A 12,341-nucleotide genomic window follows, 5' to 3' on the forward strand; every position below is an offset into this window, starting at 1 on the left:
GAACTATTTTAATAATCACAGGAAGTTTATTTTACATTACCTTATGAGTTTATGATTTGTGTCAATGTGGACCAAGGAGAGAGGGCCGCGCACGGAATAACTTCTTCACATAACACATCCCAGCTCCGTCATCCGCTTGAAGATCCCTGCAGCATCAACACGGTGCATGGACGCCATCATTCTCCACCACTGTACACGAATGCCCATCGAAACTAAATGACCTTGTACCATTCTATATCCAGCATTTGGCATCTGACCTTTAACAACTGAGATTATGTGGTCAAGATCATCATCAGTCATTGTGCTGTATTGTCCTCTTACAGACAATCCAAATTCTTGCATCCTTCTGTAAATTGTTCTTTTTGAAACACCAAGGCATTTTGCAACACAGGAAACTGGAAGATGTGTGTCCAACAAATACTTCAGTCTTTCACTCTCCAATACAATTCTGGGATGACCAGGTCCAGGTCCTACTTCTATCTCTTGTTCCACTGTAGTCATAGAGGTTTCTCGGATTTCCCTCTGAACAGCATGATAGAGGTCTCTCAAGGCTTCTGTAATCTCAGATAAATTGCCTATCTGTCCAGAGAATGATTCAAACAAAATAAGATCATGACGAGTCAGGAACTCAAGAAAATCCAAATTCAATGGTTGCTGGTTTAAGGCTGACTGCAGTTTATGAAGAAGTCTCTCCAACAACTGTTGCCTCAGCTGGTCCTGTGAAAATGACAAGGATCTAATAAACTGTTTACATTGATACAATATAAACAATACTGAATTTTGGGATTTCAAAAGTAGCATTACTCTGCTCCCTACAAAATTCAAGTGGAAGGCAATATTTACATTTGAGCAGTATTCGATTTAAGTAGCCAAATATTTTATTGATAAACCATTAATGCGTCTTATTCACAGCATTAACAATGCAAATTGGCTGCGGCTGGTTCGCTGGCGTTGCAGCATCTCAAATTAATTGGTAAATGTTAGCATTCTATCAAGATATAAGTATTATATTCCATGTAGAAACTGAGCATTTAATTGAAAATAAATCATTAGATTGTATGCAAAGACTACGAATTTAGTGTCATTTTATTTTAAATACTCACAGGTGGACGTGGTGTGACATTTCCCTGTAGCTGCTCAGATGACATTCCGCCAGAGTGCATGCTATGCTATGCTAGCTTAGACAGAAAGCAACAAAAAAAAAGGAAATCTACTGCTGACTGCTGGTATCTCAAGGGGACAATAACGTTAAACTAAACAAAGATAGAATATTTTTAAATATAATTCAACAACCAGAATGGCAAAGTCTTGTGTTAGAAATCAGACGAATTCCCGAAACTTCTATCGAGTTGAATGTTGAAGCTTCCGGAACATCTTATATAAAATGCTATTGGATAGTAATCAGCCAATAGGGATTGGCCCTGCTTCCCGACTCCTGATTGGTTAAGAATTGTGGCACAAATATTACGCCTCGACCCTTGCATCGCAAGCGTAAATCAAAGTTTCGTACGTGTTGAGGAGAGACGTAGCAAGCGTGCGCGAGGACTGTTTTGTACGCACGAAACACATTTTGTACGTACGAAACACATTTTTGGTGCGTACGAAACACATTTTGTACGTACGAAACACATTTTTGGCACGTACGAAACACATTTTGTATGTACGAAACACATTTTGTTACGCACGGAATTGTGGCACAAATCTAACGCCATATCACACATATGTTATTCATTCTTTATTGTGCGAAGGCTGGAGGCCTTCACACATATGTTATTCTACACCATTCCCGTTATTCTTATTGTGTGAAGGCTGGAGGCCTTCACACATATGTTATTCTACACCATTCCCGTTATTCTTATTCTTATTCTTATTCTTATTCTTATTATATTTTATTACTCGCACTTTTTTGTCCAGTTTTTACTTCCACATTTTTCACCCGATTCACTCCGTTCCAATTTCAAACGATTCCAAATATTCGCGCCTACATCTTATTCCCACGATTCACGTGTTACCCGCAATTCCCGATTTCGTACCCGATTTTTCCCCATGTATTCTTTTTTTTTTTTTTTTTTTTTTTTTTCTTTAAGAGCTCAGAATTGTTCATTCGGTAGTCTTACCGATTCAACGTCTTATCATCATTGCTCTTTTTTTTTTTTTTTTTTTTTTTTGTGTGTGCGTGCGTTTGCGTGTGTGCGTTTGCGTGCGTGCGTTTGCGTGCGTGCGTGCGTGTGCGTGCAAATACGTATAAATTTATACTCATTAATTCACCTAAAGCCTTATAAATATCCCATTACCCTTTGCCTTAACCAGGTACTTCAGAATCTTGCCAGAGTCGTGAAGTTTAAATGGTCAGGAGACCAGAGAAAAGGTCAGAAAAAAATAAAGAGAAAATAAAGATAAATCAAAGTGAAATCCAGCACCGACCAAACACTTCCTGCCTTCCCCATGATTACAAAATCAAAGTCTTACGCCAACCCCGGAAGCCTCTAAATTCCAGCAAATTTAGCGAGATCTCAAGAGACCAGAGGAAAAACTAAAGAGAGGAAGGAGGGAAGGATCGATAAGGCAGAGTGAGATCCATAGAAGCCAGTACATCCAATCCATCAAAGTGAAATCCAGTACCAACAAAACCCCTCCTGCGTGGTTACAAAACCAGAGTCTTATGCCAACCCCAGAAGCCTCAAACTTCCAATAAATTGAGATCTCAAGTGACCAGAGGAAAAACTAAAAAGAGGAAGGAGGGAAGGATAGATAAAGCAAAGTGAGATCCACAGACACCAGCACCCACTGATTCAAGGGGCTGTGGGAGGGAGAGGCTACTTCTGTTGAGTTTCAGTAGATGCTGGTGCGACGGATCTGGCATGCATAAGGACCACCACCAAAGAAAGAAAGCCGTCAACCGCGGTCCAGCAAAGCGAGCACCGACCCCCCCCCCCCCCCAACCCCCCCCCCCCCCCGCCCCCCCACCCGAAATCCCCAGGCCGCGGCAGCACCAAGGCCACCCCCAAGCCACCCGCGCGGACACCGGTCGGCGAGCCGACCCAGACGCCCGGAACACCCCAGCCCCGGCCCACACCCCCGAGCCCAAGGCCGCAGAACGAGGCCCAGCGGGCCCCCACAGCGCCCCACCGGTCCCCAGCCCCCACCCCCCCACGACCCCCCCGCACCCCACCCAAACCCGCCACCCACCACGACCCAGGCCCCACCACCCCCGGCCTCCAAACCCCCGAACACACCCCGACCCCCAACACCCAACCCCCCACCCCCCCATACCTCCACCCCCCCAAACAAGCCGCCCCCCCCCCCCGACGACCGCCAACCCCCCCGCGAACCCGGCCCCCCGCGACCCCCCCCCCACCCCCGGAAACCGGCACCGGGCAGCAGCGCAGAGAGGGAAAACGTGCCCACCCCACCTCCAGCCGTGCGAGAGTAGCACAGCGGCGGGAGGGGGGAAGCAGAGGAGCCCCAGGCCCAGGGAGAGGGAGGGGGAGGGGGGCCGACAGGGAAGGGGGGGGGGGAATCGGGGGGAAGACGACAAGAAGGCGAAAGGGCGGCTGCAGGGCAGGAGGGGGGGGTGGGGGGGAGTAGGAGGGAGGGCGACAAGGGAAAAGGGACCGGGAGGCAGAGGAGGATGGGCGGGAGGAGGCGAGGAGGGAGAGGCGACGGGGGGGAGGAAGGGGGAGGGGAGAGGGAGCCACGGGGCACACCAGAGGCCCACCCGCCCCGAACCGCGCCGCCGGGCACGGAGCAGCGGACCGCGCCGTGACGGCGCCGCCCCGGGCACCAGGGAAAGCACCCCAACACCGCACCCCACAGGGGGCCCAGGGAGCGGCCAAGACAACAACCGCTACCGAGCAGACAACGGGGGGGGGGGGGGGGGCAGAACCACCCCCGCCCGACCACGGGGGACGGCGTCGAGAAAATTTACTAATTAGCATGCAGTAACACCAAGTGTTGATGCTTAGTGCCCACTAGAAATAACTCTTGAGGAGTTAGTGAGTATAGTGTCGTATAGTGTGGTGTGCTCGAGCCCACTAGCAGCAACTAGGTTCCTGACTATATAAAAATAAAAACAATCAGATACAAAATACCAAATACAGAAGCAGGGAAAACAGAAGTTGTAACGATGTGGTGGCTCTCGTTAACAGGCAGAATCTTGGCAGGATTAAGTTGCCAAATTAAGATTAAAATATTCTATGTACATAGACCATATTTGTTTAAATCTTGATACTTGATTTTTATTTAAGGCAGAGATTTTTTCCATTGAGATATAATTTATTAGTAAGTTTAACCAGTGGTCGATATTTAGAGATTGTTTATTTTTCCAATTGACAAGGATTATTTTTTTTAGCAATAGTAAGGGCTATAAATATAGATTGGGATTGTTTACATGGTAGCTCAGTTATTGTTAAGTCACCTAGTAAACACAATCTTGGAGATAAAGGAAGCCTACAGTTTAATATATCAGCGAGCTTTTCCAAGATTTTAGTCCAGAAATGCAGCACTGGAGTACATGACCATAAAGCATGAAGATAAGTATCGGCAGTGTTTTGTGAACACTGGAGACAAATGTCGGAGTCAGAGAGTCCCATTTTTTTCATCATATATTGTGTAATATATGTTCTATGAAGTATCTTATATTGGATAAGTTGCAAATTTGTCTGTTTGGTCATTTTAAATACATTTTCACAGATTTGGGTCCAAAAGTCTGGTTCCGGAACTATAGACAAGTCTTTTTCCCATTTTAAAGTCGGTAAATACGTTTTATTTGTGTATAAAAATAACATATATTTTTGATATTTTCTTTATTGTTGTTGGAGAAAGCTTTATAATATCTTTAGCTAAGACAGGCAGTTGGAGCGTATCCTGAAGTGTTGGGATTTGTTTCTTAACCATATTTTTAACTTGCAGATAATGTAAGAAATTTCCAGTTTTTATTTCATATTTCTGGACCAAGTTTGTATACGATATAAACTTATTATCTGAGAAAAGATGATGAAGGTGTGTAATTCCTTTCTGCTCCCATAAGCTTAAATGGAACGACTGATTATTAAGTTGAAAGTCGGGGTTATGCCAAATGGGAGCGAGCCCACAGGGCGCCAATTGGGAGTTTGTAATTTCTAATGCCTTCCACCAGGCAGTCAGGGTGGCGGCTATCATTGGGTTTTTAAAACAATTATGTCGTTTTATTGATTTTGTAATAAAGAGTAAATCTAACAGTCTAAGATTATTACAATCCTTCTGCTCCAATTCCAACCAACAGTTAGTATCTCTGTTGGGTTGTGTCCATAGCACAAGATATTGTAGTTGATTAGCTATATAATAGTACATAAAGTTTGGTGCCTCTAAACCTCCTTTAGATTTACTTTCCTGAAGAGTAGATAGACTAATTTTAGCTTTTTTTTTATTCCAATAGAATTTTATGATAGCAGAGTCCAGCGATTGGAACCAGTTAGACGTAGGTTTAAATGGAATCATTGAAAATAAATAATTAATCTTTGGTAAAACTTTCATTTTTATAGTAGCTATCCGTCCTATTAAAGAGATCGGAAGATTATTCCAGCGCTCCAGGTCACTACGGATACTGTCCAATAATGGTAAAAAATTTAAAGAAGTTAATTCAGTTAACTTTGGTGAAATTTTAACACCTAAGTATTTTAAATTACCTGTAGGAAAGGAGTAGTGTGGATCCTGACTTGTAGGATTCCATGAATTTTCTGTGATAGGTAATAATGTTGATTTTGTCCAGTTAATAGAGTAATCTGATAAGTGAGAGAATTTAGTTATTAAGTTAAATGCTTCCCCTAGCGAGATAGCAGGTTCTTCTAAATAGAGTAGTATATCATCGGCATATAGATTAATTTTATGTTCTATTGTCCCGGAGTGGATTCCTTGGATCCGTCTATCCTGACGTATAGCTAATGCAAGCGGCTCAATAAATATAGCAAATAATAAAGGAGACATTGGGCACCCTTGTCTTGTACCCCTTTGTAGAGTAAAACTCTGTGATGTAATCCCATTAGTAGTAACTGTAGCTTTAGGAGAATCATATAATATTGAGACCCATTGAATGAATGACTCCCCGAAGCCGAATTTATTTAAGACAGCAAAGAGGAAGGACCAGTTAACTTTATCGAAGGCTTTTTCTGCATCCAGCGAAATAACAACTGCCTTTTTATCATACCGTTGTGACATACTAATCAAGTTAAAGAGCCTCCTAATATTATTAGTAGAATGACGACCTTTAATAAAACCTGTTTGACCGCTATGAATAATTGTCGAGATTACTGTCTCTAGTCGAGATGCCAAGGCCTTAGCGATAATTTTAATATCGGTATTAATTAGTGATATTGGTCGGTAACTTGACGGGAGGGTGGGGTCTTTTTCTGGCTTTAATAAAAGTTTAATTGCTGCTATATTCATATCTTGACATATATCACCCTTACTTTTAATTTCAGTTACTACTCTTAGAAATAATGGAGCAAACATTAACCAGAAATGTTTAAAAAATATAGCCGGATAGCCGTCTGGACCAGGTGCTCTGCCATTAGGCATACTGTCTAAAGCACGATACAACTCATCTATAGTAAGCGGGGCATCTAGAATATCTTTATGTTCAATAGATAACTGAGGTATATTTAAGCTATTTAGGAATACCTCAATATGTTCAGGGTTAGGTCTATTAATTTCTGAGTATAGATTTCGATAATAGTTATAAAAAATATGGTTAATTTCTTTTGGTGATTGTGTGCATTCACCATTTATATCTTTAATAGTCGTTATAAGAGATTTTTCCCGATTCCGTTGAAGTTGATTTGCCAGGAATTTACCTGATTTATTATTATGTTCAAAATTATTATATCTCAACTGTTGTATTATAAACTCTGTCTTTTTAGATAACATGTTATCTAACTGTATTTTTATATTCTGTAGTTCTATCCATATTTGATTATTTTGGTTTAATGCATATTCATCCGTTAGTTGTTTAATTTTATCTTCCAGGTATTTTTCTAATTTTTAGGGCCCGAGCAGCGACCGCTGCGAGGTCCCTATTGTTTTTGTAAAAATTATTATTATTAGGGCCCGAGCAGCGACCGCTGCGAGGTCCCTATTGTTTTTCGTTCGAATTATTATTATTATTAGGGCCCGAGCAGCGACCGCTGCGAGGTCCCTATTGTTTTTGTAAAAATTATTATTATTAGGGCCCGAGCAGCGACCGCTGCGAGGTCCCTATTGTTTTTGTAAAAATTATTATTATTAGGGCCCGAGCAGCGACCGCTGCGAGGTCCCTATTGTTTTTGTAAAAATTATTATTATTATTATTATTATTATTATTATTATTATTATTATTATTATTATTATTATTATTATTATTATTATTATTATTCTTTATTCTCCGCAAACGATCGCGATTTTGGGTACCTAAACATTCACGAAAACTCACCGAACTTTGCACACTCCTCAGGCCCGGCGAAAAATTTGATATTATTAAGTCGTCATAACAATGCGACTCAATAGCGCCCCCTAGCGTAGAAAAATAAAAACCAAGCCCGGCACGTTTGAGCTAGAGCAACAAAAACTGGCAGGCACGTGTAGCACCCCGAGACGCACAAAAAGGTCTATTGGGACCATGTAGCTAAAATGTACAGGAAGTGAGCTATGAATTTTTTTATGTCCAATTTTGGCCTATTTTGGCACATTCACTGTGGTCATGCTTTTTCCCCCTTTGCAAACATTTTTCATCCAATTGACTTCAAACTTGGCATTTATCATCTCAAGACCTGAGAGAAAAACTGGGCAAAAAGTCTTGCCTTTTCGAAATACTATATGATGGGGGCGGGGCATCAAATATTGTCTTTAAAATTTCATTTGTCCAGAAAGAGCAAATGCTTAATAACTCCCATGTTCAAGCTCCAAAAAATCTCAAACTTCTCAGGCAACGTAATAGTCACGGCCTGAAAACATCTATATGATAAAATTCAGTTATACATATAGCGCCACCTAGTGGTTACAATAAATGTCATACTTTACGTTTTTAGCTACTGTGCTGAGCTTGTTGAAGGGATCCATTTGAAAATTGGTCAGAAAAGCCTTAAGATGTTGATCATGCCCCACACCGAATATTGTAACTTTTCGCCAAAGGGCGTGGCCGCTACGGTGACGCAAAGTCTGAAGATTTTCGTGAAAATAAAAGCTGCATTAACTTGACCGAGATGATCCTATCTTCTCAAAATTTCACACATTTGATGAGAGTCCAGCCCTAAAGACATCTACTGACTTATATTTCATCTAACTGATAGCGCCACCTAGTGGCAATTTTTTTTCTTACGAATTTTCTTCTACGTTTTTCTCCAAACACGTTAACTGGACCTACCTCATATTTGCTCAGATGAGGGTTTCGGCCTTCATGATGTCACAACACGAAGTTTGTGAGTTTTCGCGAATTGCTGTGGGTGTGGCTAAGCGCTGTTCGCCAAGAAAACAACGCCAGTTTTGAGGGTCTAAACATGCACAGAAACTCATGAAACTTGGCACACACATCTGGCCTGGTAAAATGAGCCATATTTTATTGTTGATTGTGCTATTTTTACAAAAATGACTCAATAGCGCCCCCTAGAAGTTTTTAACGAAGCAGCCCCGGTTGTACGTTTAAGCAAGAACGACGAATATTTTTAGATGTATGAGGGAGCCCAAGTCCTACAAAAAAGTCTCTGGGACCCATATGCTAAAATGAACAGGAAGTGAGCTACGAATTTTTGAATGTCCCATTTTTGACAATTTTTGCACATTCACAGGGGGCAGACTTTTGCCCACTTCTCCTACACGTTTCATCTGACTGAGTTAAGACTTGACCTGGACCATGTCAAGACCTGAGCCAACGACAGGGGGAAAAATCTTGACCTTTCGAAATACTATATGATGAAGGCGGGGCATCAAAATTTGTGTTTCGCACTGAAAAAGGATATGCTTAATAACTCCCCGGTACATGCTCCAAAAAATCCCAAACTTGAAATGTATGTTTATCGTCAAGGCCTGAAGCTATCTCTATGACAACATTCAGTTATATATGCAGCGCCACCTAGCCCTTGAGGCATAAAAAAAAAATACCCCACATACGGTATTTTGTACAAAAAATGTAAACTCATTCTAAGTGTGATAACTAAGTCATTTATGAATATTCTTTTAGTTTCCACCACTCAAAATGTTCACTGGCATCAGACTTATCCAAACATATATATATTTTTATTTATTTTTGATAGCCTCTGTGGACATTAAAAGCAATATCGTGAATGAAGGATATGCTTAATAACTCCACGGTACATGCTCCAAAAAAAATCCCACACTTGACATGTATGCTTATAATCAAGGCCTGAAGGTATCTCGATGACAACATTCAGTTATAAATACAGCGCCACCTCGCCCTTGAGGCTTATATAAAAAAAAAAAAAACACATACGGTATTTTGTACAAAAAAATGTAAACTCATTCTAAGTGTGATGACTAAGTCATTTATGAATATTCTTTTAGTTTCCACCACTCAAATTGTTCACTGGCTTCACACCGATCCAAACGTATGTACGTTTCCATTTTGTTTTATTCATTTTTGATTGCCCCTTTGGACAATAAAAGTAACATTGTGCAATGAGTACAACGAGCGATGATGTATATATACACTTTTACAAAAAATACCAATCAGGGCAACTCATTGCCTAAAAATAAAAAAGGACGCTGATTTTTGCAGGTCTTAACAATCACCAAAACCCGTTGAGCTTGACACACACTGGCAAAAAAAATATTCTACATGTAAACGTTTATTCTGCCATTTTCAAAGAAATTTTACTTCCAATATGCCAGTACCCCAACGTGCCAGTACCCTAACGTGCAAGTACCCCAACGTGCAAGGACCCCAACGTGGCCCGGGCTGCGAGGGCCCTTTATAGCTGCTCGCAGCTCTAGTTATTATTCTTCTTCTTCTTCTTCTTCTTCTTCTTTATTCTCCGCAAACGATCGCGATTTTGGGTACCTAAACATTCACGAAAACTCACCGAACTTTGCACACTCCTCAGGCCCGGCGAAAAATTTGATATTATTAAGTCGTCATAACAATGCGACTCGATAGCGCCCCCTAGCGTAGAAAAATAAAAACCAAGCCCGGCACGTTTGAGCTAGAGCAACAAAAATTGGCAGGCACATGTAGCACCCCGAGACGCACAAAAAAGTCTATTGGGACCATGTAGCTAAAATGTACAGGAAGTGAGCTATGAATTTTTTTATGTCCAATTTTGGCCTATTTTGGCACATTCACTGTGGTCATGCTTTTTCCCCCTTTGCAAACATTTTTCATCCAATTGACTTCAAACTTGGCATTTATCATCTCAAGACCTGAGAGAAAAACTGGGCAAAACATCTTGCCTTTTTGGAATACTATATGACGGGGGCGGGGCATCAAATATTGCCTTTAAAATTTCATTTGTCCAGAAAGAGCAAATGCTTAATAACTCCCATGTTCAAGCTCCAAAAAATCTCAAACTTCTCAGGCAACGTAATAGTCACGGCCTGAAAACATCTATATGATAAAATTCAGTTATACATATAGCGCCACCTAGTGGTTACAATAAATGTCATACTTTACGTTTTTAGCTACTGTGCTGAGCTTGTTGAAGGGATCCATTTGAAAATTGGTCAGAAAAGGCTTAAGATGTTGATCATGCCCCACACCGAATATTGTAACTTTTCGCCAAAGGGCGTGGCCGCTACGGTGACGCAAAGTCTGAAGATTTTTCGTGAAAATAAAAGCTGCATTAACTTGACCGAGATGATCCTATCTTCTCAAAATTTCACACATTTGATGAGAGTCCAGCCCTAAAGACATCTACTGACTTATATTTCATCTAACTGATAGCGCCACCTAGTGGCAATTTTTTTTATTACGAATTTTCTTCTACGTTTTTCTCCAAACACGTTAACTGGACCTACCTCATATTTGCTCAGATGAGGGTTTCGGCCTTCATGATGTCACAACACGAAGTTTGTGAGTTTTCGCGAATTGCTGTGGGTGTGGCTAAGCGCTGTTCGCCAAGAAAACAACGCCAGTTTTGAGGGTCTAAACATGCACAGAAACTCATGAAACTTGGCACACACATCTGGCCTGGTAAAATGAGCAATATTTTATTGTTGATTGTGCTATTTTTACAAAAATGACTCAATAGCGCCCCCTAGAAGTTTTTAACGAAGCAGCCCCGGTTGTACGTTTAAGCAAGAACGACGAATATTTTTAGGTGTATGAGGGAGCCCAAGACCTACAAAAAAGTCTCTTGGACCCATATGCTAAAATGAACAGGAAGTGAGCTACGAATTTTTGAATGTCCCATTTTTGACGATTTTTGCACATTCACAGGGGGCAGACTTTTGCCCACTTCTACACGTTTCATCTGACTGAGTTAAGACTTGACCTGGACCATGTCAAGACCTGAGCCAACGACAGGGGGAAAAATCTTGACCTTTCGAAATACTATATGATGAAGGCGGGGCATCAAAATTTGTGTTTCGCACTGAAAAAGGATATGCTTAATAACTCCCCGGTACATGCTCCAAAAAATCCCAAACTTGACATGTATGTTTATCGTCAAGGCCTGAAGCTATCTCTATGACAACATTCAGTTATATATGCAGCGTCACCTAGCCTTTGAGGCATAACAAAAAATACCCCACATACGGTATTTTGTACAAAAAATGTAAACTCATTCTAAGTGTGATAACTAAGTCATTAGGGCCCGAGCAGCGACCGCTGCGAGGTCCCTATTGTTTTTGTAAAAATTATTATTAGGGCCCGAGCAGCGACCGCTGCGAGGTCCCTATTGTTTTTGTAAAAATTATTATTATTATTATTATTATTATTATTATTATTAGGGCCCGAGCAGCGACCGCTGCGAGGTCCCTCTTGTTTTTGTAAGAATTATTAGGGCCCGAGCAGCGACCGCTGCGAGGTCCCTATTGTTTTTGTAAAAATTATTAGGGCCCGAGCAGCGACCGCTGCGAGGTCCCTATTGTTTTTGTAAAAATTATTATTATTATTATTATTATTATTATTATTATTATTATTATTATTATTATTATTAGGGCCCGAGCAGCGACCGCTGCGAGGTCCCTATTGTTTTTGTAAAAATCATTATTATTAGGGCCCGAGCAGCGACCGCTGCGAGGTCCCTATTGTTTTTGTAAAAATTATTATTATTAGGGCCCGAGCAGCGACCGCTGCGAGGTCCCTATTGTTTTTGTAAAAATTCTTCTTCTTCTTCTTCTTCTTCTTCTTCTTCTTCTTCTTCTTCTTCTTCTTCTTC

At 41.1% G+C, this 12,341-nt stretch overlaps 1 long non-coding RNA gene across 1 annotated transcript in view; it reads right to left on the reverse strand.

Annotated features, from left to right (window-relative positions):
- LOC144005931 (uncharacterized) overlaps positions 1-12,341 on the reverse strand; it is a 45,519-nt gene that overhangs the window by 1,825 nt on the left and 31,353 nt on the right. The window contains exon 2 of the long non-coding RNA XR_013279696.1: positions 41-717. This is a non-coding gene — a long non-coding RNA (uncharacterized LOC144005931). The remainder of the gene's footprint in view (positions 1-40; positions 718-12,341) is intronic.

The sequence above is a fragment of the Festucalex cinctus genome, chromosome 1, assembly GCF_051991245.1.
Source record: "Festucalex cinctus isolate MCC-2025b chromosome 1, RoL_Fcin_1.0, whole genome shotgun sequence".
In the NCBI taxonomy this organism is placed as follows: Eukaryota; Metazoa; Chordata; class Actinopteri; order Syngnathiformes; family Syngnathidae; genus Festucalex; species Festucalex cinctus.